The 14,872-nt window shown below is 48.9% G+C and overlaps 1 protein-coding gene across 10 annotated transcripts in view; it reads left to right on the top strand.

Moving 5' to 3' along the window:
* The window catches only part of adgrl2a (adhesion G protein-coupled receptor L2a), a 695,216-nt gene that overhangs the window by 194,727 nt on the left and 485,617 nt on the right, over positions 1–14,872 (top strand). The window contains exon 1 of one of the 10 annotated variants that reach the window (XM_072510359.1): positions 6,176–6,197. The exons of the other annotated variants lie outside the window; for them this stretch is intronic. The gene's annotated coding sequence lies outside the window, so the exon portion shown is untranslated. Of the gene's footprint in view, positions 1–6,175; positions 6,198–14,872 lie in introns of those variants that run through there. 10 annotated transcript variants of the gene reach the window in all.

Below are 14,872 nucleotides of genomic sequence, written 5' to 3'. Positions count from 1 at the left end.
CAACGATGTGCAGGTTAGATGGATTGGCCATGATAAATTGCCCTTAGTGACCAAAAAAAGGTTAGGAGGGATTATTGGGTTACGGGGATAGGGTGGAAGTGAGGGCTTAAGTGGGTCGGTGCAGACTCGATGGGCTGAATGGCCTCCTGCACTGTATGTTCTATGTTCTATAAACTACTAGATGGCTGGCTCATTATGTTTAGAAATCTGGTAGCCTTACCCAATCCGGCTTGTCCCATACCAGACGGACAGCAATATCTAGGCCACCCTCGGAAAAACCAAACAGTTGATCAGGAAAATGGCTCACCACCACCTTCTCTCAAGGGCAGTTAGGGATGGGCAAGAAGCTTTGGTCTGGTCACGTCCCATGAATGATTAGAAGCACCATGAGATATGTAGATGGCCACAGAAGTGAAAAGTTCTGGGGCGAAATTCTCCGACCCCCCGCCGGGTCGGAGAATTGCCGGGGGCTGGCGTGAATCCCGCCCCCGCCGGTGGCCGAAGTCTCCGGCGGCGGAGATTCGTCGGGGGCGGGAATCGCGCCGCGCTGTTTGGCGGGCCCCCCCCGCGCGATTCTCCGGCCCGGATGGGCCGAAGTCCCGCCGCTAAAATGCCTGTCCCGCCGGCGTAAATTAAACCACCTGCCTTACCGGCGGGACAAGGCGGCGCGGTCGGGCTCCAGAGTCCTGGGGGGGGCGCGGGGCGATCTGGCCCCGGGGGGTGCCCCCACGGTGGCCTGGCCCGCGATCGGGGCCCACCGATCCGCGGGCGGGTCTGTGCCGTGGGGGCACTCTTTCCCTTCCGCCTCCGCCACGGTCTCCACCATGGCGGAGGCAGAAGAGACTCCCTCCACTGCGCATGCATGGGAAGCTGTCAGCGGCCTCTGACGCTCCCGCGCATACGCCGCCAGGAGATGTCATTTCCGCGCCAGCTGGCGGGGCACCAAAGGCCTTTTCCGCCAGCTGGCGGGGCGGAAATTCGTGCAGCGCCGGCCTAGCCCCTCAAGGTTGGGGCTCGGCCCCCAAAGATGCGGAGCATTCCGCACCTTTCGGGCGGCGCGATGCCCGTCTGATTTGCGCCGTTTTGGGCGCCAGTCAGCGGACATCGCGCCGTTTCCGGAGAATTTCGCCCCTGGTCTCTATGTCACGGCTTACACACCAAGTTGGTCCACTTGACTCAAAGTGCCAAAGGATCTGGTGTGGCCTCCTGACTCCCCAAAGCCTGTCCACCATCTGCAAGGCACAAGTCAGGAGCGTAATGGAATACTCTCCACTTGTCTGGATAGGTGCAGCTATCTCGAAGAACTTCAACAACATTCTGGACAGAGCAGCCAGCTAGATTAGCATCCCTTCCACAAAGGTTCACTCCCACCACTGACACGCAGTAACAGCAGCGTGCGCCCTCTACATGATGCACTGCAGGATCTCACCAAGGCTCTTCAGGCAGCACATTCCAAAGACAAGGGCAGCAGAGACATGCCTGGAAGTTCCCCCCTCCAAGACGCTCACCAGCCTGACTTGGAAATTTGTTACTGGCTCGAAATCCTCGAACGCCCTCCCTAACTTCAGGAGTTCAAGAATGAAGCTCATAGTCACCTTTCCAAGGTCAATTAGCCGATGTGCAGTAACTGCTGGACTAGCCAACAAAGCTCAAACCTCTTGAATGAATTAGAAAAAGAAACCAGCAGGAGTCTGAAGCAACTGGGAGAAAACTCAAATGAGTTTTAATAGGAAAACCAGACGTATCTGTGTTGAATTCAGCGGGGGAGCATTACCTACACTGAATAGCCTTAGAATGTGCATTAATCACATTGGTTTGCAAGTATAAATTATGGAATGTCTGCAGATCTATGTTTGTACATTCAATGCCCTGCAGCACTCCTCTCACTGACACTGTGTGGGTGTGGATTATACCTTTTGAAATTAGTCGCTGCAAAGCATGAAAACAAGATGTTAGGTAAATATGTTCTGTTCAACATTTGAGATGTCAACTGAGAATTGAAGGAGTGGAGCTCAGCCAGAACTGAATGGTTAAGTTGGCCAGCAGTGCTCCAACAAAACATTTGAAACATCTGTCTTGTGAGACAACCTCATTTCACAGTATATATCCTACATGTCTTAGAGCAGTCGTTTGTTAATACGTGTCAGGTATTCCGCAGGAGAATGTTGATGTACTGGTGGTGCAGGGTCAGTTCAGTAAAGATCACGAGGTGTGGCCGGGGGTGGGGGGGGGGGGGGGGGGGGGGGGAGAGAGAGGAGATGGAAGACTTGAATCTTTCTTTAAGCTTTGGTTTGATCGTTCCACACCGGGGAGATGGAGACTGTTTGCTGTGATCGGCCGTTTAACTGCTGTTAATTAATTTGAGTCGTTGATGTGGCTCGATTGGCACGTGTCAAAGAAAGTCCTTAAATAAGATACATTGGGGTTCAATTAAAACTTGGGCTGGTTGGTTTGAGCTGGCGTCCGTATACGGGTATGATTTACCAGGACAGAAAAAAATGCCTTTATTCTCTCTCCCTGTCGGTGGACCTCTTCACAGTTGGTGCACTTGAAAAGCACAAAATGAAGAACAGAGCTAACCCGCGCTGGGTCCTAATCCAAAACAGATTGGCTTGGGAGGCTGAATGAGGAATTATTTCTGCAGCGTTGCGCTCGCTTTTAGAGCTAACCGCTCTCATGTGTTGTTGGTTTGCTGTCTGAGAGCTCAGACAATCTTGAGGTCACTAACCCGGAGGAGGTAAGCCCGCCTTGCCTAGTGAGCTTTGCAACAGATTGAGAACATGCAGCACCGCAATTCCAAATCATTAATCAGTTTGCTGTTAAAAGAACACACGAGAATTTTTTTAAATTTCTGTTTTTCTCCCTCTTCCTCCCCCTTTGTGCTGTCAATTTTCCCCCCTCCCTCCTTTGCTGCAAGTGTCGACTCCTTGGGTATCCATGGGTGGTCTCCACCATTCTTTCCAAACCGCCACCGTTCGTCATTTATGATCGAAGTGGGTTGGGGAGGATATGGGCGTTGAGCACCAATTCAGTATCAACCTCGCCCAAAGTACAAGCATGTGTTTTCCACTGGGGATACGCTGTGTATCAATAAGGTATCTTAAAACATAGAAAATAGGAGCAGGAAAAGGCTATTTGGCCCTTCCAGCCTGCCACATCATTCAGGATGATCAAGCTGATCTCTTCTTTCAATGCCATACTCCCGTGCTCTCCCCAAAAGCCTTGGTAACTTTAGAGTCCAGATATGTGCCTATTTCCTTCTTTTCATAGAACTTACAATGCAGAAGGAGGCCATTCTGCCCATCGAGTCTGCACCGGCCCTTGGAAAGGGCACCCTACCTAAGCCCACACCTCCACCTTAAATATATTCAGTTAGTTGGCCTCCACAGCCTCATGTAATAGAGAATTCTACAGGTTCCCCACCCTCTGAGTCCTAAGTAGTCTACCCAGTACCCTGGGACTGTGACCCTGCACTCCCTCTATGACAAGTCTGTTCTTTCTTAGATGAGGAGACCAAAACTGTCTTTCTTTCTTTAATAAGCCAAAGGATTGAGATTAGTTGCAGCACTTGGCATCTCACCTCTGCCCAGCACAGGTATCCAATGACTTTCAGGCATCTTTTGCCCGTGGGGCAGATTCTTGACGAGGGACTCCCAGGTTCACAGCCAGTGCCCCATCGCCAATTCTGCATCTTCACAGGACTTGGCGAATGGACCCTGGCGGAAGCCTACGTTTGACTTTGTTTAATGTGAGGTCCTTGGGACACGGTGGTGGTCCACACAGGATCTTGCTGAGTTGGCGCCCAGATTTGTGACGTGTCAAACCACGATGACCAAGACCACCTTGCTGCAGCGGCTGTCTTCACCTTCACATTCGGGGTGACGGACAGCCTTCCTTCGAGGCCTTTGAGGACTTTTCGAACTGCACTTTACCTGGCACCTCTCCCCACCGGGCCTTGGCCTAACCCGGAGGAACAAAGTCCCAAGGGATTGCTAGAATGCACAAGCTTCTCAAGAACATGAGTAGGAGAGCATACATCGTGTCGAGCTTGCTGCGCCATTCAATAAGATCGTGACTGACCTCGGGTTTCAATCCCACTTTCCCGCCCACTCCCCATATCCCTTGATTTCCTGAGACCCAGCCTCCAATATAGTCAACAACGGAGCATCCACAACCCTCTGGGGTAAAGAATTCCAATGACCTGTTGAGTGAAGCAATTTCTCCTCATCTCAGTCCTAAATGACCCTGTTTTTTGGAGCTTTCTATGTACAAATTGGCTGCCCCTTTTCTGAAGATACAGCAATGATTTCATTTAAAAAGTGCTTCATGGATTGTAACATGCTTTTGACTATCCTGAGGCTGGAAAAAGCAGTATATGAAAGCAAATCTTTCTTTTCACCTTTCCATCTTACTTTCTTCCTTCGTCTCCATCTCTTTTTTTTTTCTTTCTCCCCTTTTTCCATTTGTCTCTCTTTCTGTCTTTGCCTCTTTTTTTGCTCTCTTATTTGTTACTTTGTTTCTCTTGCTGCCTCTCCTTTTTCTCCCTCTCTTTTTCTCTCTCTTTATCCTGTTTTCCTCTTTATCCCAGTTTCTCTCTCCTCTATCTCTCCTTTTCCTCTTTATCCCAGTTTCTCTCTCCCTCCTTTTTTCCTCTTTATCCCAATTTCTCTCTCCTCTATCTCTCCTTTTCCTCTTTATCCCAGTTTCTCTCTCCCTCCTTTTTTCCTCTTTATCTCAATTTCTCTCTCCTTTTTCCCTCTTTATCCCAGTCTCTCTCTCTCTTTCTCTCTCTCCTTTTTCCTTTTTAGCCCAGTTCCTCACTCTCTTTCTCCTTTTCTCCTGTTTATCCCAGTTTCTCTCTCTCTCCTTTTTCCTTTTGTATCCCAGTTTCTCTCTCTCTTCCTCTCTCCTTTTTCCCTCTTTACCAATTTTCGCTCTCCTTTTCTCCTCTTTATCCCAGTTTCTCTCTCTCCCTCTTTTTCTCTCCTTTTTCCTTCTTTATCCCAGTTTCTCTCTCTCATTGTTCCCTCTTTATCCCAGTTTCTCTCTCTCTCCTTTTCCCCTCTTTATCCCAGTTTCTCTCTCTCTCCTTTTCCCCTCTTTATCCCAGTTTCTCTCTCTGTCTCTCTCTTGTTTCCCTCTTTATCCCAGTTTCTCTCTCTCTCCTTTTCCCCTCTTTATCCCAGTTTCTCTCTCTCTCCTTTTCCCCTCTTTATCCCAGTTTCTCTCTCTGTCTCTCTCTTGTTTCCCTCTTTATCCCAGTTTCTCACTGTCTTTCTCCTTTTCTCCTGTTTATCCCAGTTTCTCTCTCTCTCCTTTTTCCTTTTGTATCCCAGTTTCTCTCTCTCTTCCTCTCTCCTTTTTCCCTCTTTACCAATTTTCGCTCTCCTTTTCTCCTCTTTATCCCAGTTTCTCTCTCTCCCTCTTTTTCTCTCCTTTTTCCTTCTTTATCCCAGTTTCTCTCTCTCATTGTTCCCTCTTTATCCCAGTTTCTCTCTCTCTCCTTTTCCCCTCTTTATCCCAGTTTCTCTCTCTCTCCTTTTCCCCTCTTTATCCCAGTTTCTCTCTCTGTCTCTCTCTTGTTTCCCTCTTTATCCCAGTTTCTCACTCTCTTTCTCCTTTCCTCCTTTGTCCCAGTTTCCCCCCTCCTTTTTTCCTCTTTATCACAGTTTCTCTCTCTCCTTTTTCCTTCTTTATCCCAGTTTCTCTCCTTTTTTCCACTTTATCCCAGTTTCTCTCTCTCTTTTTCCTTTTCTCCTCTATCCCAGTTTCTCTCTCTCGCTCCTTTTTCCTTCTTTATCCCAGTTTCTCTCTCTCTTTCTCCTTTCCTCCTCTTTATCCCAGTTTGTCTCTCTCCTTTTTCCCTCTTTTTTTTCCAGTTTCTCTCTCTTTCTTTCCCCTTTTTCCCTCTTTATCCCAGTTTCTCTCTCTCTCCTTTTTCCCTCTTTATCCCAGTTTCTCTCTCTCCCTCTCTCTCTCTCTCTCTCCCTCTCTCCAAGTCAGAACTTGTAGCCCTTCCTGAGTTTCGTATTGGTTAAGCGACAGGCTGCTCTGAACAGATTGGGTCACTGCTCTGAAGAGAGAGCATTTAAACAAGGTGGCTATTATTTGCTTGCTCTATATGTCGTAAAATAACAAAAGATGACAATAAATTAAACCGCCGGGCAATCTGCTCTTCTTTTGTGTGTCTGAATAAGGTAACCAGTTCTATTCACTCTTTTCTGCTCGTTCTTGGTAAATAGCAAACGGGTGCACATGTTCGATTTCATTTCTGAGCAAACAGTGAGGCAGCACCGTGTTTGAATTATGTGCACTCAGTAGAAGATATAATATTGGTTACCGTAGTAATGGGGTATAACTGTTTAGAGTTCTGTTTGTTCAGAAAAGGTCGGTTATTCATATTCATTCGTGGCTCATGACTAACTACACTTTGCTTCACCAGCCTTGTTAGTGCCTGTGGAATTGCTGTCAGATTGAAGGATAATTAATGACACGACATGAAGCTGCTGTCTGACAGTCAAAATGCATCCTATTACTATGGGCATTTTGTACGAAACTGCTTAAAAAGAAAATCCAAAGGGAAAATGAAAAGTGGCTATCACGTTGCATAAATGTTTTTCAAATCTGGGTCGTAGTTCAGCCTTCTCCATTTTGCTGATGCTTTGGTGCACGTTTAGAGCTATCGAGACGAGCTATTGTCAAATCACCGCATCCGTACAGCACAGGAGGAAATCATTCAGTCCGTCATATCGGTGCTCAATTTTTGAACCGAGCCGTCCAATTAATCCTCCTCTTTCTACGTAGCTCTGCCAAATTTTCCGTTTCAAATGTGTATATTGTGTGTTTATCACATCTATATATATATATATATATTATTCAGGTTCTCCCTTATCTAAGATGTGTTTGAGCTTGTCAAGGTGCCGGAGAGTGTCAGGTCCCCTCAAGTGAAGTGTGCCAAAGGGTGAGAGAAGATAGGCATGGTGGCACAGTGGTTAGCACTGCTGCCTCGCAGCACCGGGAGACCCGGTTTCAATTCCGGCCTTGGGTGACTGCCTGTGTGGAATTTGCACGTTCTCCCCGTGTCTGCGTGGGTTTCCTCCGGGCGCTCCGGTTTCTTCCCTCAGTCCAGATGTGCAGGTTAGGTGGATCGGCCGTGCTAAATTGCCCCTTAGTGTCCAGGGATGTGTCGGTTACATGGGCATTGGGCAGGGGGGGTAGTGGGCCTAGGTAGGGTGCTCTTTCAGAGGGTCGGCACAGACGCGATGGACTGAATGGCCTCCTTCTGCACTGTAGGAATTCTATCCATGTTGTTTGTGTCCAGCAGCCCCTGGCATTAAGAAGGACCCAACATGTTAAAATGAATCAGGTAGCGAGTGGATCAAAAACTGTCCAACCAGTTAAAATCAAGGAGATGCATTTATGCCGTGCTATGCATAGTCTCGGGTATCCCAATGTACGTTACGGCCAATGAAATGCTGTCGAAGGACAGTAACTCTTGTCATGCAGAAAATGTGGCAGGCAGGTTGCGCATGTACAGCAAGGTTCCACAAACAGCAACGTGACCACAACCAGATAATCTGTATTTAGTGCTCATTTACAAGGATGTGGGTCAGCAAGAAGATATAGGAGCAGAATTAGGCCATTTGGCCCATTGAATCTCTGCTCCGCCACTCGATCAGGTCTGGCCTGTGGGGAGACGGTGGCATTGTGGTATTGTTACTGGATTAGTAATCAAGAGACCCAACGTATTGCTCTGGGGTCCCAGGTTCGAATCCCACCGTGGGAATTGGTGAAATTTGAATTCAATAAAAATCTGGAATGAAAAGTCGAATGATCATGAAACCATTGCCGAGTGTCGTAAAAACCCACCTGGTTCACTACTGTCCTTCAGGAAGGAAATCTAACCCGGTCTGGCCTACATGTGACTCCAGCCCCACACAGCGATGTGGTTGACTCTTAATTGCATTCTTCCCCCACCGCACACACACACACACACACACACACACACACAGTCAGGTCAAGGGCAATTGGGGATGGGCAATAAATGCTGGTTCAGCCAGCAATGTCCACATCCCAAGAATGAATGAAACAAAATCTCATCCTGGCCTTAACTCCACCATCCTGTCCGTTCTCCATAACCCTTCATTACCAATTAGAAATCTGTCTAACATCTCGCTAAATTTTCTCACTGTCCCAGCATCCACCGCTCTCTGGGTAACGGAGTGTGGCGACTCGGGGATTTTCACAGAATCTCCATTGCAGCGTTAATGTTTTTGTTTTGTTTTTTAAATAATTTTTATTAAAGGTTTTCATAAAATATCAATAACAAAATGAGAAAGAAAAAAGAACCCAACAGGGTTAAGTACAAAACACAATCTAAAAAAGCAACCCCCCAAACTGCGCCCCCCCGGTACATAAATAATAAATTAACATTAACACCCCGACTTAACACAACAGGTGTATACACCCCCTCAAACCCTCCAGTGTAAATAACATAAACAAAAATAATGTTAACCCCCCCCCCCCACCCCGAGCTGCTGCTGCCATTGACCAATGTCTATCGTTCTGCCAGAAAGTCTAAGAACGGTTGCCACCACCTAAAGAACCCTTGTACCGACCCTCTCCAGGCGAATTTCACCTTCTCCAATTTAATGAACCCTGCCATATCGCTGATCCAGGATTCCACGCTTGGGGGCCTCGCATCTTTCCACTGAAGGAGAATCCTTCGCCGGGCTACCAGGGACGCAAAGGCCAGAATTCTGGCCTCTTTCGCCTCCTGCACTCCTGGCTCCTCTGCCACCCCAAATATTGCGAGCCCCCGGCCCGGTCTGACCCTGGATCCTACCACCCTCGACACCGTCCTCGCTACGCCCTTCCAAAATTCCTCCAGCGCTGGGCATGCCCAGAACATATGGGTGTGATTTGCTGGGCTCCCTGAGCATTGCAGGGTTAATGTGAGTCTACTTGTGACAATAATAAAGATTATTACTATTGAATCCCACAGACTCACAACCCTTTGGGAGAAGTAGTTTCTCCTCAACTCTATTTTAAATTTGCTACCTCTTATCCTTGTATACCTCAATTTGATCTCCCCTCGTTCTCCTAAACGCAAGAGAGTAAAGGCCTAAACTGTTCAATCTCTCCTCCTAAGACCCTCATCTCTGGAATCAACCTAGTGAACCTCCTCTGAACTGCCTCCAGTGCCTCTACATCTTTCCTCAAATAAGGGGACCAAAACTGTGCACAATTCTCCAGGTGCGGTCTCACCGATGCCTTGTATAGTTGCACCAACATATGGTAGCACAGTGGTTAGCACAGTCGCTTCACAGCTCCAGAGTCCCAGGTTCGGTTCCTGGCTTGGTTCACTGTCTGTGCGGAGTCTGCACGTTCTCCACGTGGCTGCGTGGGTTTTTGTAAAACTACGCTGCATTCCCAAGAGACAATTCCTAAGGTATAGGGCACGATCCAACGGCCACGCTCACCGGAAAAGCAGCTCATCACGGTGCAGTGTTTCCGTTTATATCCGGGAGACCCCGCTCCCGGGACCTACCCAGCTTCTTGCGAGCTGCAACACAATTTCACGAGATGTTGCGATGTGGTACCATGGGCGAGATCACTTGTAAACAAATCTGCATAATTTGAGCGAGGCATTAAGCCTCATTCTAATGTGCAGATCCCCGAGGTACCTGAGGCTTTGAGATTCAACCTCAGAGACCTTGGGCGAGTGCTGTTCATCACCGGTCCCCGCAAACGGGGACCAGATGGCACGGCACTCGTGGGGGTCTCTCAGGGAATCAAAGGTCTCTGTGGCATGCCCTTTGGGCAGGGTGGTGCCCTGGCACTGCTGGTGCCACCTGGGTACGCTGACAGTGCCAATCTGGCACCCTGGGAGTACCATCTGGGTGCCAGCCTGGCATTGCCAATGTGACACTGCCAGCTGGCATGGGTACTGCCAGGTTGGCACTGCTAAGTTGTCAAGCTGGCATTTTTTCCACGTGGGCTGGGGTTGGCCGGCGTGACAGTTTGGGCGGGGGGGGGGCCTCCTATATTGTGTTCGGGGGGTGGGGGGGGAGCTCTCCTATATTGTATCCGGGCTGGGGGTAAGGTTGGCGATTGTTTTGGGGGCCACCGAAATTGGGACACCATTTAAAAATGGCATCCAGGTCTCTCAATACAATGGGGAGTTCTGACGAGCAGAGCTCCCCGTTGTAAAAGACAGGGCTATGTGCGGCCTCAGCTGAGTGTTCCCCATTTAGGCTCCTTATTCAACTCGAGTCGCGTTGAATAGCCACGTGTTTCTTGCCATTGCGAGTGCCGGGAGACACGCGACTAAACGTGCTCGCTAGGGCCCTTTGTTCTCTTTTGGGAAATCGCACCCAGGTCCAGTTCTGTCTGCAATCCTCCAGGTGTGGTCCAACCATAACTAAAATCCGACGACCGCCCACATGCATTCTAGATATAAAGCTAGCATTCCATCAGCTTTATTGATTATTTTTCTGCGCCAGTTCATGGCTTTTGAAGGATTGCTCTATCTGGATTCCTAACGCCTCCCAAGCTGCTGTTCACCATTCTTTCTTCATCCAAGTTTGCCTCTTATTGAAATCCATTGGTCACAGTTTCCCTCATTCACTCAATCTATTACTGTGCAGACTGCAATGTTCCCGCTAATTTTCCTTTGGAGCGCACAGACTCTTTACTCAAGTGCATGGTCGCTTTAAATTACTCTGCATGACTGTGCTCACATGGTGATTTTATTTTTAAAAAATACTTTATTCAGGTATTTATATAAACAAACAGCAAACAAAACAAATAAGAGTAGAAGCAAAATTGTGCAGCATAATAAATAATCAGCACCCACTCCCTCTCTTTCTCCCCCCCCCCCTCCCCACCTCCCCTCGGGCCCACCTTCACCCCCAACACCTTGGACATTACGTCCGCAAACCCCTGCCAGAACCCCTCCCATTTCGGACATGCCCAAAATATGTGGACATGATTCGCGAGCCTCCACGCGCACCGCCCACACCTGTCCCCTCCACCCTCAAAGAACCTGCTCATCCTAACCACTGTCATATGCACCCTATGGGTTACTTTAAACTGGATAAGACTGAGGCTTGCACATGACGAGGATACATTCACCCTCCGCTGGGCCTTCTCCCACGTCCCGGCCTCCACCCCCCCTCACCCACCCCCCTCCCAGCTCCTCCTCCTACTTCCGTTTAACATCTCCTATCCGGGCTCCCTTCCAGTCTGGGCTCCCTTCCAGTCCATCAGCTCCTTGTAAACCTCAGACACCTCCCCCTCCCTCACTCCCTCCCTCGACAACTCCTTATCTTGCAGCCCTCGGGCAGCAACCTGGGAGAGGCTGGTTCATATTCCTCGTCCAGGCCCTCTAATTTCGCAAAGCTGCCCCCTATGAACAGATTCTCAAACTGCTCAGTCCCTGCCTGCCGCCACCCCCCAAAACCTCGCATCCAGGGCCCCCCCCCCCCCAGTGTAAACCGATGTTTATCATCAATTGGTGCCCACACTGAGGCACCCTCCAGTCTCAAATGCTGCCTCCACTTACTGCCCCCATGCCCTCTAGGCCGACACCACCATTGGGCTCATGGAGTACCTGGCCAGCGAGAACGGCAGGGACGCCACCAACGATGCCCCTCAGCTCGTTCCCCAGCAAGGAGCCACCTCCACACACACCCCTCCCCCACTACCCATTTCCTGATCATAGCAATGTTAACTGTCCAGTCGTAATTAATTATATGTGGCAATGCAAACGGTCCCCCCCTCCTCGCCCCCACTCCAAGAAAACCCTCTTGACCCAAGGGATCTTCCCCGCCCACACAAATCAGCGCATTGACCTTGTCGAAGAATGAATTTGGAATGAAGATCTGAAATATAAACAGGAGCCTTCCTGTTCGCTGTTTGCACCAATCCCGCCACTTCTTAAAATCCCCCTTCATCTGCTCTCACGTGGTGATTTTAAAATGCGGACGGGGGAAGCTACTTGGCTGCACAGCTTAAGAGGCAATATTTGCTGGAGATTAAAGCCTCGATTTTTGTTGTGCTCAATGCTCAGAAGTGGAATTTGAACCCGTGACCTTCAAGCTCTGGCGAGGAGTGCGACCAACTGAGCCACGACCAACCCACCTGGTTTTGGAGCTCTGGAGTTCAATTACAGGCTGGTGCCAAGTCGGTCAACTTCACAACAGGCGAGGAGTTTTCTCCGAGCAAAACAATGTTCCTTAAAAGTGTCTTTGACACTTAAGGTTCAAACATATTTTCCCATGCAATACACGGTAGGAAATAGCTCAAACCTCAATCAGCAAAGTCCTTGGTGGATTCCACGTAGGTTTTTCTGTCTTTTATGTTTAAGATCTTGAATGGCTCCTTTTTTCCCCCTTCTTTTTGTCCTCTAACTTATGATTTACAGCTCCCTCCTCACATAATATATGTACCTGTGTGTGTTCAAATACAATACATTCTCGGATATCTTACAGCTGGCGAGTTCTGTAAATGAAAAAATATTGATTGCGAGAAAGTGTGCGACGGCAGAATAGGCCAAAGATGAAAACCATACACAATAATACAGCAAACTCTGCAGATGATGAATGTTTCAGTTCGTGTAATAGATGTTGACGGTTCTAAAGGAAAACGCAGGAGTTTTCTCGACATCAACAGTCACTTCCCTTTTGGGCAGGTGAAAGGTGTCAGATTCTGTTTTCCACATTCTTTTGAGGAACATTAAGTGGCTCGTTTTTCCCCGGTGCTTTTTGTTCCTCCTCTTTTTAATAAGAGCCCATTGTACCGGTGTCGTGCTTCTGAAATCGCAGGCCAGGTAATCTTGCTGAGATGCCAATTTTCCCCCGCCTGTTCTGTGACATTCTTTTAACTCTGACAAAAGGTCATCGATCGGAAACATTAACTCTGTTTCATGCTGCGTCACCTGCTGCATATTTACAGCATTTACTGTTTATATATTAAATGATTATCAAGTCTTCCCGGTAAATAGGGCAGCACAGTGGCGCAGTGGTTAGCACTGCCGCCTCACGGCTCTGAGGACCCGGGTTCGAATCCCGGCCCTGGGCCACTGTCCGTGCGGAGTTTGCACATTCTCCCCGTGTCTGCGTGGGTCTCACCCCCACAACCCAAAGATGTGCAGGGTAGGTGGATTGACCATGCTAAATTGCCCCTTCATTGGAAAAAAAATAATTGGGTACTCGGGGGGGAGGGGGGGGGGAAAGTCTTCCTGGTAAATTAGAAGGCGGGGGGGTAGTTGATAAACTGATCAAACTTAGAAAGGATTTTCCCACACATATTTAAAAGAAGTTAGGGCTACGGCGCTGAGGATCCGGGTTCGAATCCTGGCCCTGGGAAGTCCAGGGAACCGCCGCCCGATTGGTTTAATTGGAAAGAAAATGGAATCCTGACTCCAAGATATGACAGAATTGTCAGCACAGATTTGAAAATGGAAAGTAATGCTGGACCAACCTTGCTGAAAGGGTTGCCGGAGCGTATCAGGCGACATTAAAGTGCGATTTACCGGCCGGGTTCAGCTGGAATCGGGGCGGGTGCGGGCTGGCAGTGCCAAGGTGCCACGCTGGCATTTTTCCCTTGCCAGGGATCGGGCCAGGGTCGGTGTCCTGCTGGTTGGGGTGCAGTTGGGCTCGAGGACCCCCCAACAAGTGGGTTGGGGAATGGGGGGGGGCGGGGTGGGGGAAGCAATCTGGGTGCCATTTAAAAATGGTGCCCCAATCTCTTCCTGGACTGAGGGTCGCCGCCCGTCAGAGCTCCTCTGTGCAGGATTTGGGGGCGGGGCCACTCTTGTTCACCATTCACAAATGGACTGGAAGTACAGTTTCAAAATATACATTGAGATCAAATGAGGAGACTGACAATAACATCCAGGAAGCTTTACTGAACGTGCAGAATTAGAGAGGTGTATTTGTCAAAAGAACTTCAGTACAGAAAAACGCAAGGTAATACATATTGATGGTATGAATAAGGATGCCACATACACGCCAAGCCTCATTCTAAGTAGTTTGGAAAAAGGTTGATTTATTTTGAAAGTCTTTTTGCACATTTATTCATACCACGTTGTTAAGTAGTTAGCAGGCAAATGCAGAAGCTTGTGTAGCTATGCAATGTTGTCGGCTGATTAAATAGTGAAAGGGCTGCTTCCCCATCCTTTAGAAATTTTGCCTTGAGTTTTGATTCCCATCCACCCCCCCCCCCCCCCCCCCCCCCCCCCCCCCTTCGCTCGCTTGTGGTCAGATTAAGAACATGCTTGATGTGCACGCTATAGCTGTCTGTGAGGAGTCTGCACGTTCTCCCCGTGTCTGCGAGGGTTTCCTCCGGGTGCTCCGGTTTCCTCCCACAAGTCCCAAAAGACGTGCTGTTAGGTGAATTGGACATTCTGAATTCTCCCTCTGTGTACCCGAACAGACGCCGGAGTGTGGCGACCTGGGGGATTTTCACAGTAACGTCATTGCAGTGTTAATGTAAGCCTACTTGTGACACTAATAGAGATTATTTAAGGGCAGCACGGAGGCGCAGTGGTTAGCACTGCTGCCTCACGGCACCGAGGTCCCAGGTTTGATTCCGGCTCTGGGTCACTGTCCGTGAGGAGTTTGCACATTCTCTCCGTATTTGCATGGGTTTCGCCCCCCACAACCCAAAGATGTCAGGATAGGTGGATTGGCCGCGCTAAATTGACCCATAATTTGAAAAAAAATTGAAATGGGCACTCTAAATTAAAAAAAAAAAGAAAGATTATTTATTGCTTAGCTCCGCATGTTCGATGTGACCCTGGCAAAGGAAGGGCCCACAGTCGCATGCACACCCTGCAGGATCTGCAGGTACCGAAAAGCTGTTCGGT

Source organism: Scyliorhinus torazame, chromosome 7, assembly GCF_047496885.1.
Source record: "Scyliorhinus torazame isolate Kashiwa2021f chromosome 7, sScyTor2.1, whole genome shotgun sequence".
NCBI classification, from domain to species: Eukaryota; Metazoa; Chordata; class Chondrichthyes; order Carcharhiniformes; family Scyliorhinidae; genus Scyliorhinus; species Scyliorhinus torazame.
The sequence above is the reverse complement of the archived record's forward strand: the minus strand, read 5'-3'. Positions and strand labels throughout refer to the sequence as shown.